Below are 18,216 nucleotides of genomic sequence, written 5' to 3' on the forward strand. Positions count from 1 at the left end.
TGGCCCAACCCCTGGGGGCCCCAACACCAGTTCCAGGGCCCAACCCCTGAGCGCCCAAACAATACCTCCAGGGGCCTAACCCCTGGGGGCCCCAACACCAGCTCCAGGGGCCCAAAACTTGAGCACCCGAATCATAGCTCCAGGGTCCTAACCCCTGGTGGCCCCAACCCGAGCTCCAAGAGCCCAACCCCTTAGCGCCCGAACGATAGCTCCAGGGGCCTAACCCCTGGGGGACGCAAACCGAGCTCCAGGGTCCCAACCCCTGTGGGCCCCAACACCACCTCCAGGGGCCCAACCCTTGAGCGCCTGAACCATAACTCCTGGAGCCTAACCCCTGGGGCCCCAACACCAGCTCCAGTTGCCCAACCCCTGGGGGCCCCAACACCAGCTCCAGGGGCCCAACTCGTGCGGGCCTCAACACCAGCTCCAGGGGCCCAACCCCTGAGCGTCCGAACCATAGCTCCAGGGGCCTAACCCCTGGGGCCCCAACACCAGCACCAGGGGCCCAACCCCTGGGGGCCCTAACACCAGCTGCAGGGGCCCAACCCCTGAGCACCCGAAACATAGCTCCAGGGGCCTAACCCCTGGGGGCCCCAACCCCAGCTCCAGGGGCCCAACCCCTGGAGGCCCCAACACCAGCTCCAGGGGCTCAACCCCCGGGGGCACCACCCCAGCTAAAGAGGCCCAACACTTGGGGCCACAACACCAGCCCCAGGAGCCCAACTCGTGCAGGCCCCAACACGAGCTACAGGGGCCCAACCCATGGGGGCCCCAACACCAGCTCCAGGAGACCAAACCCTGAGCGCCCGAACCATAGCTCCAGGGGCCTAACCCCTGGGGCCCCAACTCCAATTCCAGGGGCCCAACCCCTGAGCTCCCGAACCATAGCTCCACGGGCCCAAACCCCTGAGTTCCCGAACCATAGCTCCAGGGGCCTAACGCCTGGGGCCAAAACACCAGCTTCAGGGGCCCAACACCTGGGGGCCCCAACACCAACTCGAGGGGCCCAACCCCTGAGCGTCCGAACCATAGCTCCAGGGGCCTAACCCCCGGTGGCCCCAACCCCAGCTCCAGTAGCCCAACCCCTGGGGTCCCAACACCAGCTCCAGTAGCCCAACCCCTGGGGGCCCCAACACCAGCTCCAGCGGCCCAACCTCAGAGTGCTCGAACCATAGCTCGAGGGGCCCAACTGCTGAGCGCCAGAACCATAGCTCCAGGGGCTTCACCCCTGGGGGCCCCAACACCAGCTCCAGGGGCCCAACATCTGGGGGCCCCAACACCAGGTCCAGTGGCCCAAGCTCTGGGGGCCCCAACACCAGTTCTAGGGGCCCAGACCCTGAGCGCCCTAACCATAGCTCCAAGGGCTTAACCCCTGGGCTCCCTAACCCCAGCTCCAAGGGTCCAACCCCTAAGCGCCCGAACCATAGCTCCAAGAGCCTAACCTCTGGGGGCCTCAACCCCAGCTCCAGGGGCCCAACCCCTGGAGGCCCCAACACCAGCTCCAGGGGCTCAACCCCCGGGGGCACCACCCCAGCTAAACAGGCCCAACACTTGGGGCCACAACACCAGCTCCAGGAGCCCAACTCGTGCAGGCCCCAACACGAGCTACAGGGGCCCAACCCATGGGGGCCCCAACACCAGCTCCAGGAGACCAAACCCTGAGCGCCCGAACCATAGCTCCAGGGGCCTAACCCCTGGGGCCCCAACACCAGCTCCAGGGGCCCAACCCCTGGGGGCCCTAACTCCAGCTGCAGGGGCACAACCCCTGAGCGCCCGAACAATACCAGCAGGGGCCTAACCCCTGGGGGCCACAGCACCAGATCCAGGGGCCAAACCCCTGACAGCCCGAACCATAGCTCCACGGGCCTAACCCCTGGGCTCCCCAACCCCAGCTCCAAGGTTCCAACCCCTGAGCGCCGGAACCATAGCTCCAGGGGCCTAACCTCCTGGGGCTCCCATCCCAGTTCCGAGGGCCCAACCCCTGAGCGCCCGAACCATAGCTCCAGTGGCCTAACCCCCGGGGGCCCCAACCCCAGCTCCACGGGCTCAACCCCTAGGGGTCCCAACACCAGCTCCAGAGGCCCAACCCCAGAGCGCAGGAACCATAGCTCCAGAGGCCTAAACCCCGGGGGGCCCAAACTCATCTCAAGGGGCCGAACCCCTGGGGGCCCCAACACCAGCTCCAGGAGCCCAACCCCTGGGAGCCCCAACACCAGCTCCACGGGCCCAACCCCAGAGCGCCCGAACATAGCTCCAGGAGCCCAACCCCTGGGAGCCCCAACACCAGCTCCAGGGGCCCAACCCCAGAGCGCCCTACCCATAGCTCCAAGGGCCTAACCCCTGGGCTCCCCAAACCCAGCTCCAAGGGTCCAACCCCTGAGCGCTCAAACCATAGCTCCAGGGGCCTAACCCCCGGGAGCCCCAACCCCAGCTCCAGGGGCCCAACACCTGAGGGCCCCAACACCAGCTCCAGGGGCCCAACCCCTGAGCGCCCGAACCATAGCTCCAGGGGCCTTACTCCTGGGGCCCCAACACCAGCTCCAGGGGCACAACCCCTGAGGGCCCAAAAACCAGCTCCAGGGGCTCAACCAGTGAGCGGACGAACCATAGCTCCAGGAACCTAACCCCTGGGGCTCAAACACCAGCTCCAGGGGCTCAACCCTCGGGGGCCCGAACCCCAGCTCCAGGGACCCAACCCCTGGGGCCCTCGACCCCAGCTCCAGGGGCCCAACCCCTGAGCGCCGTAACCATAGCTCCATGAGCCTAACGCCCGGGGGCCCCAACCCCAGCTCCAAGTGTCCAATCCCTGAGCGCGCGAACCATAGCTCCAGAGGGCTAACCCCTGGGGGCCCCAACACCAGTTCCAGGGGCCCAACCCCTGAGCTCCCGAACCATAGCTCCACGGGCCCAAACCCCTGAGTTCCCGAACTATAGCTCCAGGGGCCTAACGCCTGGGGCCAAAACACCAGCTTCAGGGGCCCAACACCTGGGGGCCCCAACACCAACTCGAGGGGCCCAACCCCTGAGCGTCCGAACCATAGCTCCAGGGGCCTAACCCCCGCTGGCCCCAACCCCAGCTCCAGTAGCCCAACCCCTGGGGTCCCAACACCAGCTCCAGTAGCCCAACCCCTGGGGGCCCCAACACCAGCTCCAGCGGCCCAACCTCAGAGTGCTCGAACCATAGCTCGAGGGGCCCAACCGCTGAGCGCCAGAACCATAGCTCCAGGGGCTTCACCCCTGGGGGCCCCAACACCAGCTCCAGGGGCCCAACATCTGGGGGCCCCAACACCAGGTCCAGTGGCCCAAGCTCTGGGGGCCCCAACACCAGTTCTAGGGGCCCACCCCCTGAGCGCCCTAACCATAGCTCCAAGGGCTTAACCCCTGGGCTCCCTAACCCCAGCTCCAAGGGTCCAACCCCTAAGCGCCCGAACAATAGCTCCAAGAGCCTAACCTCTGGGGGCCTCAACCCCAGCTCCAGGGGCCCAACCACTGGGGGCCCCAACACCAGCTCCGGGGCCCAACCCCTGAGCGCCCGAACCATAGCTCCAGGGACCTAACCTCTGAGGCCCCAACACCAGCTCCAGGGTCCCAACGCCTCGGGGCCCCAACACCAGCTCCAGGGGCCCAACCCCTGTGCGCCCGAACCATAGCTCCAGGGGCCTAATCCCTTGGGGCGCCCACCCCAGCTTCAAGAGCCCAACCCCTGAGCGCCCGAATCATAGCTCCACGGGCCTAATCCCTGTGGGCCACAACCCCAGCTCCATGGGCCTAACCCCTGGGGGCCCCAACACCAGCTCCAGGGGCCCAATCCCTGAGCGCCCGAACCATAGCTCCAGGGGCCTAACCCCTGGGGCCCCAACAAAAGCTCCAGGGGCCCAACCCCTGGGGACCCCAACACCAGCTCTAGGGGCCCAACCCCTGAGCGCCCGAACCATGGCTCCAGGGGCCTAACCCCTGGGGGCCCCCTCCCCAGCTCCAAGGCCCAACCCCTGAGAGCCCGAACCATAGCTCCAGAGGCCTAATCCCTGGGGACCCCAACCTCAGCTCAAGGGGCCGAACCCCTGAGCGCCCGAGCAATACCACCAGGGTCCTAACCCCTGGGGGCTCAAACATCAGTTCCAGGGGCCGAAACCCTGAGCGCCCGAACAATACCTCCAGGTGCCTATCCCCTGGGGGCCCAAACCCCAGTTCCAGGGACCCAACCCCCTGGGGCCCGAACACCAGCATTAGTGGCCCAACCCCTGAGCACCCTTACCATAGCTCCAGGGACCTAACCCCCGGGGGCCCCAACCCCAGCTCCAGGGGCCCAATCCCTGAGGGCCCCAACACCAGCTCCAGGAGCCCAACCCCTGGGGGCCCCAACGCCAGCTCCAGGGGCCCAACCCCGGAGTGCTCAAACCATAGCTCCAGGGGCCTAACCCCTGGGCGCCCCCACCGCAGCTCCAAGGGCCCAACCCCTGAGCGCAAGAACCATAACTCCAGGGTCCTTACCCCTGGGGGCCCCAACCCCAGCTCCAGGTGCCCAACCCCTGGGGGCCCCAACACCAGCTCCAGGAGCCCAAACCCTGGTGGCCCCAACACCAGCTCCAGGTGCCCAACCCCTTAGCGCCCGAACCATAGCTCCAGGGGCCTAACCCCCGGGGGCCCACACCCCAGCTCCAAGGGCCCTAACCCTGAGCGCTCGAACAATAACTCCATTGGCCTAACCCCCAGGGGCCCCAATCTCAGCTCCAGTGGCCCAACCCCTGGGGGCCCAAACACCAGCTCCAGGAGCCCAACCCCTGGGGGCCCCAAACCCAGCTCCAGGGGTCCAACCCCAGAGTGCCCGAACCATAGCTCCAGGGACCTAACCCCTGGGGGCCCCCACCCCAGCTCCAAGGGCCGAACCCCTGGAGGCCCCAACACCAGCTTCAGGGGCCCAACCCCTGAGAGCCCGAACCGTAACTCAAGGGGCCTAACCCCTGCGGGGCCCCAACACCAGCTCCAGGGGCCCAACCCCTTAGAGCCCGAACCATTGCTCCAGGGGCCTAACCCTTGGGGGACCCACCCCAGCTCCAAGGGCCCAACCCCTGAGCTCCCGAACCGTAACTCCAGGGACCTAATCCCTGGGGTCCCCAACACCAGCTCCAGGGGCCGAACCCCTGGAGGCCCCAACACCAGCTACAGGAGCCGAACCCCTGGGGGCCCCAACACCAGCTCCAGGGGCCCAACCCCATTGCTCCCGAATCATAGCTCCAGTGGCCCAACCCCTGAGCGCCTGTACCATAGCTCCAGGGGCCTCACCCCTGGGGGCCCCGACACCAGCTCCACGGTTCCAACCCCTGGGGGCCCGAACACCAGCTCCAGTGGCCCAGCCAATGGTGGCCCCAACACCAGCTCCAGGGGAACAACCCCTGAGAGCCCTAACCATAGCTCCAGGGGCCTAACACCCGGGGGCCCCAACCCCAGTTCCAAGGGCCCAACCCCTGAGCGCCCGAACCATAACTCCAGAGGCCTAACCTCTGGGGGCCCCAACACCAGCTCCAAGGGCCCAACCCCTGAGCGCCCAACCCATAGCTCCAGGGGCCCAACCCCTGAGCGCCCAAAAAATACCTCCAGGGGCCTAACCCCTGGGGGCCCCAACACCAGCTCCAGGGGCCCAAAACTTGAGCACCCGAATCATAGCTCCAGGGGCTAAACCCCTGGGGGCCCCAACACCAGCTCCAGGGGCCCAAAACTTGAGCAAACGAACCATAGCTCCAGGGGCCTAACCCCTGGGGGACGCAAACCGAGCTCCAGGGTCCCAACCCCTGTGGGCCCCAACACCACCTCCAGGGGCTCAACCCTTGAGCGCCTGAACCATAACTCCTGGGGCCTAACCCCTGGGGCCCCAACACCAGCTCCAGTTGCCCAACCCCTGGGGGCCCCAACACCAGCTCCAGGGGCCCAACTCGTGCGGGCCTCAACATCAGCTCCAGGGGCCCGACCCCTGAGCGTCCGAACCATAGCTCCAGGGGCCTAACCCCTGGGGCCCCAACACCAGCACCAGGGGCCCAACCCCTGGGGGCCCTAACACCAGCTGCAGGGGTCCAACCCCTGAGCACCCGAAACATAGCTCCAGGGGCCTAACCCCTGGGGGCCCCAACCCCAGCTCCAGGGGCCCAACCCCTGGAGGCCCCAACACCAGCTCCAGGGGCTCAACCCCCGGGGGCACCACCCCAGCTAAAGAGGCCCAACACTTGGGGCCAAAACACCAGCTCCAGGAGCCCAAGTCGTGCAGGCCACAACACCAGCTACAGGGGCCCAACCCATGGGGGCCCCAACACCAGCTCCAGGAGACCAAACCCTGAGCGCCCGAACCATAGCTCCAGGGGCCCAACCCTTGAGCGCCCGAACCATAGCTCCAGGGGCCTAACCCTGGGGCCCCAACACCAGCTCCAGGGGCCCAACCCCTGGGGGCCCTAACTCCAGCTGCAGGGGCCCAACCCCTGAGCGCCCGAACAATACCAGCAGGGGCCTAACCCCTTTGGGCCACAACACCAGCTCCAGGGGCCAAACCCCTGACAGCCCGAACCATAGCTCCACGGGCCTAACCCCTGGGCTCCCCAACCCCAGCTCCAAGGTTCCAACCCCTGAGCGCCGGAACCATAGCTCCAGGGGCCTAACCTCCTGGGGCCCCCATCCCAGTTCCGAGGGCCCAACCCCTGAGCGCCCGAACCATAGCTCCAGTGGCCTAATCCCCGGGAGCCCCAACCCCAGCTCCAGGGGCTCAACCCCTAGGGGTCCCAACACCAGCTCCAGAGGCCCAACCCCAGAGCGCAGGAGCCATAGCTCCAGAGGCCTAAACCCCAGGGGGCCCAAACTCATCTCAAGGGGCCAAACCCCTGGGGGCCCCAACACCAGCTCTAGGGGCCCAACCCCTGAGCGCCCGAACCATGGCTCCAGGGGCCTAACCCCTGGGGGCCCCCTCCCCAGCTCCAAGGCCCAACCCCTGAGAGCCCGAACCATAGCTCCAGAGGCCTAATCCCTGGGGACCCCAACCTCAGCTCAAGGGGCCGAACCCCTGAGCGCCCGAGCAATACCACCAGGGTCCTAACCCCTGGGGGCTCAAACATCAGTTCCAGGGGCCGAAACCCTGAGCGCCCGAACAATACCTCCAGGTGCCTATCCCCTGGGGGCCCAAACCCCAGTTCCAGGGACCCAACCCCCTGGGGCCCGAACACCAGCATTAGTGGCCCAACCCCTGAGCACCCTTACCATAGCTCCAGGGACCTAACCCCCGGGGGCCCCAACCCCAGCTCCAGGGGCCCAATCCCTGAGGGCCCCAACACCAGCTCCAGGAGCCCAACCCCTGGGGGCCCCAACGCCAGCTCCAGGGGCCCAACCCCGGAGTGCTCAAACCATAGCTCCAGGGGCCTAACCCCTGGGCGCCCCCACCGCAGCTCCAAGGGCCCAACCCCTGAGCGCAAGAACCATAACTCCAGGGTCCTTACCCCTGGGGGCCCCAACCCCAGCTCCAGGTGCCCAACCCCTGGGGGCCCCAACACCAGCTCCAGGAGCCCAAACCCTGGTGGCCCCAACACCAGCTCCAGGTGCCCAACCCCTTAGCGCCCGAACCATAGCTCCAGGGGCCTAACCCCCGGGGGCCCACACCCCAGCTCCAAGGGCCCTAACCCTGAGCGCTCGAACAATAACTCCATTGGCCTAACCCCCAGGGGCCCCAATCTCAGCTCCAGTGGCCCAACCCCTGGGGGCCCAAACACCAGCTCCAGGAGCCCAACCCCTGGGGGCCCCAAACCCAGCTCCAGGGGTCCAACCCCAGAGTGCCCGAACCATAGCTCCAGGGACCTAACCCCTGGGGGCCCCCACCCCAGCTCCAAGGGCCGAACCCCTGGAGGCCCCAACACCAGCTTCAGGGGCCCAACCCCTGAGAGCCCGAACCGTAACTCAAGGGGCCTAACCCCTGCGGGGCCCCAACACCAGCTCCAGGGGCCCAACCCCTTAGAGCCCGAACCATTGCTCCAGGGGCCTAACCCTTGGGGGACCCACCCCAGCTCCAAGGGCCCAACCCCTGAGCTCCCGAACCGTAACTCCAGGGACCTAATCCCTGGGGTCCCCAACACCAGCTCCAGGGGCCGAACCCCTGGAGGCCCCAACACCAGCTACAGGAGCCGAACCCCTGGGGGCCCCAACACCAGCTCCAGGGGCCCAACCCCATTGCTCCCGAATCATAGCTCCAGTGGCCCAACCCCTGAGCGCCCGTACCATAGCTCCAGGGGCCTCACCCCTGGGGGCCCCGACACCAGCTCCACGGTTCCAACCCCTGGGGGCCCGAACACCAGCTCCAGTGGCCCAGCCAATGGTGGCCCCAACACCAGCTCCAGGGGAACAACCCCTGAGAGCCCTAACCATAGCTCCAGGGGCCTAACACCCGGGGGCCCCAACCCCAGTTCCAAGGGCCCAACCCCTGAGCGCCCGAACCATAACTCCAGAGGCCTAACCTCTGGGGGCCCCAACACCAGCTCCAAGGGCCCAACCCCTGAGCGCCCAACCCATAGCTCCAGGGGCCCAACCCCTGAGCGCCCAAAAAATACCTCCAGGGGCCTAACCCCTGGGGGCCCCAACACCAGCTCCAGGGGCCCAAAACTTGAGCACCCGAATCATAGCTCCAGGGGCTAAACCCCTGGGGGCCCCAACACCAGCTCCAGGGGCCCAAAACTTGAGCAAACGAACCATAGCTCCAGGGGCCTAACCCCTGGGGGACGCAAACCGAGCTCCAGGGTCCCAACCCCTGTGGGCCCCAACACCACCTCCAGGGGCTCAACCCTTGAGCGCCTGAACCATAACTCCTGGGGCCTAACCCCTGGGGCCCCAACACCAGCTCCAGTTGCCCAACCCCTGGGGGCCCCAACACCAGCTCCAGGGGCCCAACTCGTGCGGGCCTCAACACCAGCTCCAGGGGCCCGACCCCTGAGCGTCTGAACCATAGCTCCAGGGGCCTAACCCCTGGGGCCCCAACACCAGCACCAGGGGCCCAACCCCTGGGGGCCCTAACACCAGCTGCAGGGGTCCAACCCCTGAGCACCCGAAACATAGCTCCAGGGGCCTAACCCCTGGGGGCCCCAACCCCAGCTCCAGGGGCCCAACCCCTGGAGGCCCCAACACCAGCTCCAGGGGCTCAACCCCCGGGGGCACCACCCCAGCTAAAGAGGCCCAACACTTGGGGCCAAAACACCAGCTCCAGGAGCCCAAGTCGTGCAGGCCACAACACCAGCTACAGGGGCCCAACCCATGGGGGCCCCAACACCAGCTCCAGGAGACCAAACCCTGAGCGCCCGAACCATAGCTCCAGGGGCCCAACCCTTGAGCGCCCGAACCATAGCTCCAGGGGCCTAACCCTGGGGCCCCAACACCAGCTCCAGGGGCCCAACCCCTGGGGGCCCTAACTCCAGCTGCAGGGGCCCAACCCCTGAGCGCCCGAACAATACCAGCAGGGGCCTAACCCCTTTGGGCCACAACACCAGCTCCAGGGGCCAAACCCCTGACAGCCCGAACCATAGCTCCACGGGCCTAACCCCTGGGCTCCCCAACCCCAGCTCCAAGGTTCCAACCCCTGAGCGCCGGAACCATAGCTCCAGGGGCCTAACCTCCTGGGGCCCCCATCCCAGTTCCGAGGGCCCAACCCCTGAGCGCCCGAACCATAGCTCCAGTGGCCTAATCCCCGGGAGCCCCAACCCCAGCTCCAGGGGCTCATCCCCTAGGGGTCCCAACACCAGCTCCAGAGGCCCAACCCCAGAGCGCAGGAGCCATAGCTCCAGAGGCCTAAACCCCAGGGGGCCCAAACTCATCTCAAGGGGCCAAACCCCTGGGGGCCCCAACACCAGCTCCAGGAGCCCAACCCCTGGGAGCCCCAACACCAGGTCCACGGGCCCAACCCCAGAGCGCCCGAACATAGCTCCAGGAGCCCAACCCCTGGGAGCCCCAACACCAGCTCCAGGGGCCCAACCCCAGAGCGCCCTACCCATAGCTCCAAGGGCCTAACCCCTGGGCTCCCCAAACCCAGCTCCAAGGGTCCAACCCCTGAGCGCTCGAACCATAGCTCCAGGGGCCTAACCCCCGGGAGCCCCAACCCCAGCTCCAGGGGCCCAACACCTGAGGGCCCAAAAACCAGCTCCAGGGGCTCAACCAGTGAGCGCCCGAACCATAGCTCCAGGAACCTAACCCCTGGGGCTCAAACACCAGCTCCAGGGGCTCAACCCTCGGGGGCCCGAACCCCAGCTCCAGGGACCCAACCCCTGGGGCCCTCGACCCCAGCTCCAGGGGCCCAACCCCTGAACGCCGTAACCATAGCTCCATGAGCCTAAGGCCCGGGGGCCCCAACCCCAGCTCCAAGTGTCCAATCCCTGAGCACGCGAACCATAGCTCCAGAGGCCAAACCCCTGGGGGCCCCAACACCAGCTCCAGGGGCCGAACCCCTGGGGGCCCCAACACCAGTTCCAGGGGCCCAACCCCTCAGCGTCCGAACCATAGCTCCAGGGGCCTAACCCCCGGTGGCCCCAACCCCAGCTCCAGGGGCCCAACCCCTGGGGGCCCCAACACCAGCTCCAGGAGCCCAACCCCTGGGGGCCCCAACACCAGCTCCAGCGGCCCAACCTCAGAGTGCTCGAACCATAGCTCGAGGGGCCCAACCGCTGAGCGCCTGAACCATAGCTCCAGGGGCTTCACCCCTGGGGGCCCCAACACCAGCTCCAGGGGCCCAACATCTGGGGGCCCCAACACCAGTTCTAGGGGCCCACCCCCTGAGCGCCCTAACCATAGCTCCAAGGGCTTAACCCCTGGGCTCCCTAACCCCAGCTCCAAGGGTCCAACCCCTAAGCGCCCGAACCATTGCTCCAAGAGCCTAACCTCTGGGGGCTTCAACCCCAGCTCCAGGGGCCCAACAACTGGGGGCCCCAACACCAGCTCCGGGGCCCAACCCCTGAGCGCCCGAACCATAGCTCCAGGGGCCTAACCTCTGAGGCCCCAACACCAGCTCCAGGGTCCCAACCCCTCGGGGCCCCAACACCAGCTCCAGGGTCCCAACCCCTGTGCGCCCGAACCATAGCTCCAGGGGCCTAATCCCTTGGGGCGCCCACCCCAGCTTCAAGAGCCCAACCCCTGAGCGCCCGAATCATAGCTCCACGGGCCTAATCCCTGTGGGCCCCAACCCCAGCTCCAGGGGCCTAACCCCTGGGGGCCCCAACACCAGCTCCAGGGGCCCAATCCCTGAGCGCCCGAACCATAGCTCCAGGGGCCTAACCCCTGGGGCCCCAACAAAAGCTCCAGGGGCCCAACCCCTGGGGACCCCAACACCAGCTCTAGGGGCCCAACCCCTGAGCGCCCGAACCATGGCTCCAGGTGCCTAACCCCTGGGGGCCCCCTCCCCAGCTCCAAGGCCCAACCCCTGAGAGCCCGAACCATAGCTCCAGAGGCCTAATCCCTGGGGACCCCAACCTCAGCTCCAGGGGCCGAACCCCTGAGAGCCCGAGCAATACCACCAGGGTCCTAACCCCTGGGGGCTCAAACATCAGCTCCAGGGGACGAACCCCTGAGCGCCCGAACAATACCTCCAGGTGCCTATCCCCTGGGGGCCCAAACCCCAGTTCCAGGGACCCAACCCCTTGGGGCCCAAACACCAGCATTAGTGGCCCAACCCCTGAGTGCCCTTACCATAGCTCGAGGGACCTAACCCCCAGGGGCCCCAACCCCAGCTCCAGGGGCCCAATCCCTGAGGGCCCCAACACCAGCTCCAGGAGCCCAACCCCTGGGGGCCCCAACGCCAGCTCCAGGGGCCCAACCCCGGAGTGCTCAAACCATAGCTCCAGGGGCCTAACCCCTGGGGACCCCCTCCCCAGCTCCAAGGACCCAACCCCTAAGCGCCCGAACCATAGCTCCAGGGGCCTAGCCCCTTGGATGCCCCAACACCAGCTCCAGGGGCCTAACCCCCGGGGGCCCCAACCCCATCTCCAAGGGCCCAACCCCTGAGCGTCCTAACCATAGCTCCAGGGGCCTAAACCCTGCGGGCCCCCACCGCTGCTCCAAGGGCCCAACCCCTGAGCGCAAGAACCATAGCTCCAGGGTCCTAACCCCTGGGGGCCCCAACCCCAGCTCCAGGGGCCTAACCCCTGGGGGCCCCAACCCCAGCTCCAGGTGCCCAACCCCTGGGGGCCCCAACACCAGCTCCAGGTGCCCAACCCCTTAGCGCCCGGACCATAGCTCCAGGGACCTAATCCCTGGGGTCCCCAACACCAGCTCCAGGGGCCGAAACCCTGGAGGCCCCAACACCAGCTCCAGGAGCCCAACCCCTTGGGGCCCAAACACCAGCAATAGTGGCCCAACCCCTGAGCGCCCGAACCGTAACTCCAGGGACCTAATCCCTGGGGTCCCCAACACCAGCTCCAGGGGCCGAAACCCTGGAGGCCCCAACACCAGCTCCAGGAGCCCAACCCCTTGGGGCCCAAACACCAGCATTAGTGGCCCAACCCCTGAGCGCTCTTACAATAGCTCCAGGGACCTAACCCCTGGGGGCCCCAACCCCAGCTCCAGGGGCCCAATCCCTGAGGGCCCCAACACCAGCTCCAGGGGCCGAACCCCTGGAGGCCCCAACACCAGCTCCAGGAGCCCAACCCCTGGGGGCCCCAACACCAGCTCCAGGGGCCCAACCCCATTGCTCCCGAATCATAGCTCCAGTGGCCCAACCCCTGAGCGCCCGTACCATAGCTCCAGGGGCCTCACCCCTGGGGGCCCCGACACCAGCTCCACGGTTCCAACCCCTGGGGGCCCGAACACCAGCTCCAGTGGCCCAGCCAATGGGGGCCCCAACACCAGCTCCAGGGGAACAACCCCTGAGCGCCCTAACCATAGCTCCAGGGGCCCAACCCCTGGGGGCCCAAAACACCAGCTCCAGGGACCCAACCGTGAGCGCCGAACCATAGCTCCAGGGGCCTAACACCCGGATGCCCCAACCCCAGTTCCAAGGGCCCAACCCCTGAGCGCCCGAACCATAACTCCAGAGGCCTAACCTCTGGGGGCCCCAACACCAGCTCCAAGGGCCCAACCCCTGAGCGCCCAACCCATAGCTCCAGGGGCCCAACCCCTGAGCGCCCAAACCATAGCTCCAGTGACCTCACCCCTCAGGGCCCCAACACCAGCTCCAGGGTCCAAACCCCTGGGGGCCCCAACACCAGCTCCAGTGGCCTAACCCCTGGGGGACACAACACCCGCTCCAGGGGCCCAACTCCTGAGCGCCCTAACCATAGCTCCTAGGGCCTAACCCCTGGGCTCCCTAACCCCAGCTCCAAGGGCCCAACCCCTGAGCGCACGAACCATAGCTCCAGGGGCCTAACCCCCGGGGCCCCAACCCCAGCTCCAGGGGCCCAACCCCTGGGGACCCCCACACCAGATCCAGGAGCCCAACCCCTGGGGGCCCCAACTCCAGCTCCATGGGCCCAACCCCAGAGCGCCCGAACCATAGGTCCAAGGGCCCAACCCTTGATCGCCCGAGCCATCGCTCCAGGGGCCTAACCCCTGGGGGCCCCAACACAAGCTCCAGGAGTCCAACCCCTGCGGGCCTCAACACCAGATCCAGGGGCCCAACCCCTGGGGTCCCCAACACCAGCTCCAGTAGCCCAACCCTTGGGAGCCCCAACACCAGCTCCAGGGGTCCAACCCCAGGGGGGCCCAACACCAGCTCCAGTGGCCTAACCCCTGGGGGCCCCAACACCAGCTCCAGGGGCCCAACCCCTGAGCGCCCTAACCATAGCTCCAAGGGCCTAACCAATGGGCTCCCCAACCCCATTTCCAAGGGTCCAACCCCTGAGTGCCCGAACCATACCTCCAGAGGTCTAACCCCCGGGGTCCCCAACCCGAGCTCCAGGGGCCCAACCCCTGGGATCCCCAACACCAGCTACAGGGGCCCAACCCCTGAGCGCTCGCACCATAGCTCCCGGGGCCTAACCCCTGAGCGCCCGAACCATAGCTCCAGGGGCCTCACCCCTGGGGGCCCCAACACCAGCTCCGGGGCCCAACCCCTATGGCCCCAACACCAGCTGCAGGGGCCCAAGCCCTGAGCGCCCAAACCATAGCTCCATGGGCGTAACCCCCGGGGGCCCCAACCCCAGCTCCAGGGGCAAAACCCCTGGGGGCCACAACACCAGCTCCAGGAGCCCAACCCCTGGGGGCCCCAACACCAGCTCCAGTGGCCCAACCCCAGAGCGCCCGAACCATAGCTCCAGGGGCCCAACCCCTGAGCTCCCGAACCATAGCTCCAGGGGCCTCACCCCTGGGGTCCCCAACACCAGCTGCAGGGGCCCAACCCCTGGGGGACTCAACACCAGCTCCAGTGGCCCAACCCCTGGGGGACCCAACACCAGCTCCAGGGGCCCAACCACTGAACGCCCGAACCATAGCTCCAAAGGCCTAACCCCTGGGCTCCCGAACCCCAGCTCCAAGGGTCCAACCCCTGAGCGCCCGAACCATAGCTCCAGGGGCCTAACCCCCGGGGGCCCCAACCCCAGCTCCAGGGGTCCAACCCCTGGGGGCCCCAACACCAGCTCCAGGGGCAAAACCCCTGACCGTCCGAACCATAGCTCCAGGGGCCTAACCCCTGGCGCCCCAACACCATCTCCAGGGGCCCAACCCCTGGGGGCCCGAAAACCAGCACCATGGGCCCAACCTCTGAGCGCCCTAACCCTAGCTCCAAGGGCCTAACCCCTGGGCTCCCCAACACCAGCTCCAGGGGCCCAACCCCTGGGGGCCCCAACACCAGCTCCAGGGGCCAAACCCTTGAGCGTCCGAACCATAGCTCCAGGGGCCTTTCCCCTGGCGCCCCAACCCCAGCTCCAGGGGGGCAACCCCTGGGGGCCCCAACACCAGCACCATTGGCCCAACCCCTGAGCGAACGAACCATAGCTGCAGGGGCCTAACCCCTGAGGCCCGAACCATAACTCCAGGGGTCTAACCCCCGGGGGCCCCAACACCAGCTACAGGGGCCCAACCCCTGCGGGCCCCAACACCAGCTCCAGGGGTCCAACCGCTGAGCGCCCTAATCAGAGCTCCAGGGGCCTAACCCCCAGGGGCCCCAACCCCAGCTCCAGGGGCCCAACCCCTAGGGGCCCCAACACCAGCTCCAGGAGCCCAACCCCTGTGGGCCCCAACACCAGCTCCAGGGGCCCAACCGCAGAGCGCCCGAACCACAGCTCCAGGGGCCTAACCCCTGGGGCCCCAAATCCAGCTCCAGGGGCCCAACCCCTGGGGGCCCCAACCCCAGCTCCAGGGGCCCAACCCCTGAGCGCCCGTAACATATCTCCAGGGGCCTAACCCCTGGGGGCCCCAACATCAGCTCCAGGGTCCCAACCCCTGAGCGCCCGAACCATTGCTCCAGGGGCCTAACCCCTGTGGGCCCCAACACCAGCTCTAGTGGCCCAACCCCTGAGCGCCCGAACAATACCTCCAGGGGCCTAACCCCTGGGGGCCCCAAACCCAGCTCCAAGGGCCCAACCCCTGAGCGCCCGAACCATAGCTCCAGGGGCCTAACCCCTGCGGGCCCCAACACCAGCTCCAGGGGCCGAAACCCTGGGGGCCCCAACACCAGCTCCAGGGGCCAAACCACTGAGCGCCCGAACCATAGCTCCAGGTGCCCAACCCCTGAGCACCCGAACCACTTTCAGAAGCAGACTCCACTAGATCATCTATAATAACCACATTCACTTTTTTAGGAAATAAATGTTCATCATTAAAAGTGTTAGGAAAACCTTCCAAAAAGGTAATACATGAAAATTTTTGGAGCAACTCTGTATACAGCAATTGCCAACAACTATAACACCACACAATATTTTCAGGCATACATGTAAACAGTTTATGTCCATTTTCTAACAACTGCTTTATAAAATATGATTCTCCAGAATTTGAGGGATCACAAAGCAAAAAGGAAAAGGGATGAACAAACTGTACGTGGTTTTTCATAAGTATTAATACCCATACGGCAAAGTTTTAAAAGCTTCCTCGAGGGCTCTTTTGTCGTAAATGACTTCTTGGGTTTTTTTTTGAGTCCTTGTTTCTATTAACCAGTGGTTTTTACCCTTACGATTCCTGGCTGCTGGATTACGATTTCTTTTGGGTCCTCTCCCGCGGGGTAATCCCAGACGATTTCTTTTAAGCTTTCAAAATTATTTTTTTCAGTGTTTCCTGAGTTAAGTGTGATTCTTTTTATTTCATAGAGGTTTTACCGCTGGACAGTTTGTACCCGTATGTTTTAGGTCCCGCGGACACAAACTCCACAATGTGATCATCTGGGGGTATTTCGCTAGTTAAATCTCCTACATAAGCCCCTGGGGTGGATTCCACTCCCCTTCTTTACTTACAACAAGTATAGAATCTGCATCATGATAAAGACACCGCTCCTGTAAACGGTCTAACAAGCGGTCGACCTCTAGCCCAGCATAAGCTGTGGTAAAGCACGTTATAAACAAGTTACTGTTGCTGGAATGGGTGCAGTGTTCTTTTGCGTGCTTCCAAGACACTACGGCTGTGTCATCATCGATAAACTCGCACGATGACACATCGTAATAAGGTACAAAAACGTACTTGAAGAGCTCGTCGGGGTCCGTTACTATACTAGTGTTAGTCCAATTTGTTCGCTGACCAAATTTTCCCCACAGGGAATTTAAAAACAGCTTTGAGATTTGTCTTTTTGCGCGGTTTACCTTATTTTTTTTAAGACGCAGACACACCTTCTTTTTCACGGTACTCTTTAAGGTACTGTTCTTTTTTAAACTTGTCCGTACACCAGTGAGGGAACCCTGAGGCCTCTTGTTTTCGTCTTAGGTGTGTTTTAATGTAGTCTGAAAACAGGCCATCTGAAGAGCGGTTAAAATGCCAGACTTCATAAATTTCAGCGATTCTGTACCCTTTGTTTAAAGCCTCCACCAACTCTATAGTGCACCAAGCCCCTGTTAAAGCCCTCTCCTCCTGACTGTGCCTGCAGGGGTCCTTTTGTTTTGTTTCTGCACAAAGGGCGCACAGGGGAAACACTAGTTTACCATCAACCCTGTATGGTAACACGGGAAAATACAAACCTCTTGGAGGGTACACTTTAACCTTGGCAATGCCAAAGTACCGGCAGATATCCCCAAAACCCTCATACACAATAACGAGATGTCCCACATGATATTGTTTAGTTTTGTTAACAAAAGGGTAGAGGTTGGTAAAATCGTACTACTGAACCTGCTCCCCGGGCTGTGGTTTGTAATAAAGGCAAATGGCGTTTGTTCTAGCACCCTAAAGGGCGTCTCTAGGAACCAAAGGTTGTGGCAGCTTTTTTTCTCGTTAAAAAATTTTCCACCCGGTTATCGTTTGCTAGCATGGCTTGCCACTCGTGATCCCACACGGTCCTTACCTCAACCCCTTGGCTTTTTAAAAATTCAGCCTTAATGATGGTTCTGTTGTACAGCTGTCCATAGGTTGCCTTAAGCAACGGGTTGTAATCATTTTCGCAATAGCAAATGGGGCACCCGTGAAAAAAACACCTGTTAAATTCAAAGGCCGTGGGAACGCTGTACACCCCCGTTGTAAAAAAACACCAATTTCCATTTTCATAATACATAACGGTAATAGCTACCCCCAAGCGCTCTTCGAAAGAGCTCTCGTCTGTCAAGCTAATCATTTTTTGGTCCGAAAACCCCAACTCCTGATGAATGTGTTTGGCCCCCTCTAACTGTTGGGCATCTGTAAGTTTTTTATCCGATAAAAGTCCCAGCACGCTATAGGCAAAAGACAGGTTGTTACCCTGGTTATTTAAATCAATTAAATGTTTACTTTTTTTTCAAAAATTTTACTCTACGTAATAGTTTTTAGAGGTCTTACAGACCCAACTCCACCAACCCTGTTTTTAATAAGTGTAACAACCAGGCGTAAAGTTCCGGACCCCACAATCTCTGCGTTACTTTGCAACACATTAACGATGTTATTTAAAAAATCTACGGCGTTTAAATTTTCCCAAGATCTCTGTAAAGAAAAGAGCGGGTGATTTATCCCCGGGACATCTAAGCGTTGCTGTACAAAATCTTCAGGGCCCACCTGATTATTAATATCATCTAGCAAATTTTGAATAGCGATGTCGATGGCCACCATGGCTTCTGTGAACCCCGTTACTCTGTCGAAATTAGCAAAACGAAATTCTTGAAAATATTCATAAGCCTT

The sequence above is a fragment of the Gopherus flavomarginatus genome, unplaced genomic scaffold, assembly GCF_025201925.1.
Source record: "Gopherus flavomarginatus isolate rGopFla2 unplaced genomic scaffold, rGopFla2.mat.asm mat_scaffold_187_arrow_ctg1, whole genome shotgun sequence".
Classification (NCBI taxonomy): Eukaryota; Metazoa; Chordata; order Testudines; family Testudinidae; genus Gopherus; species Gopherus flavomarginatus.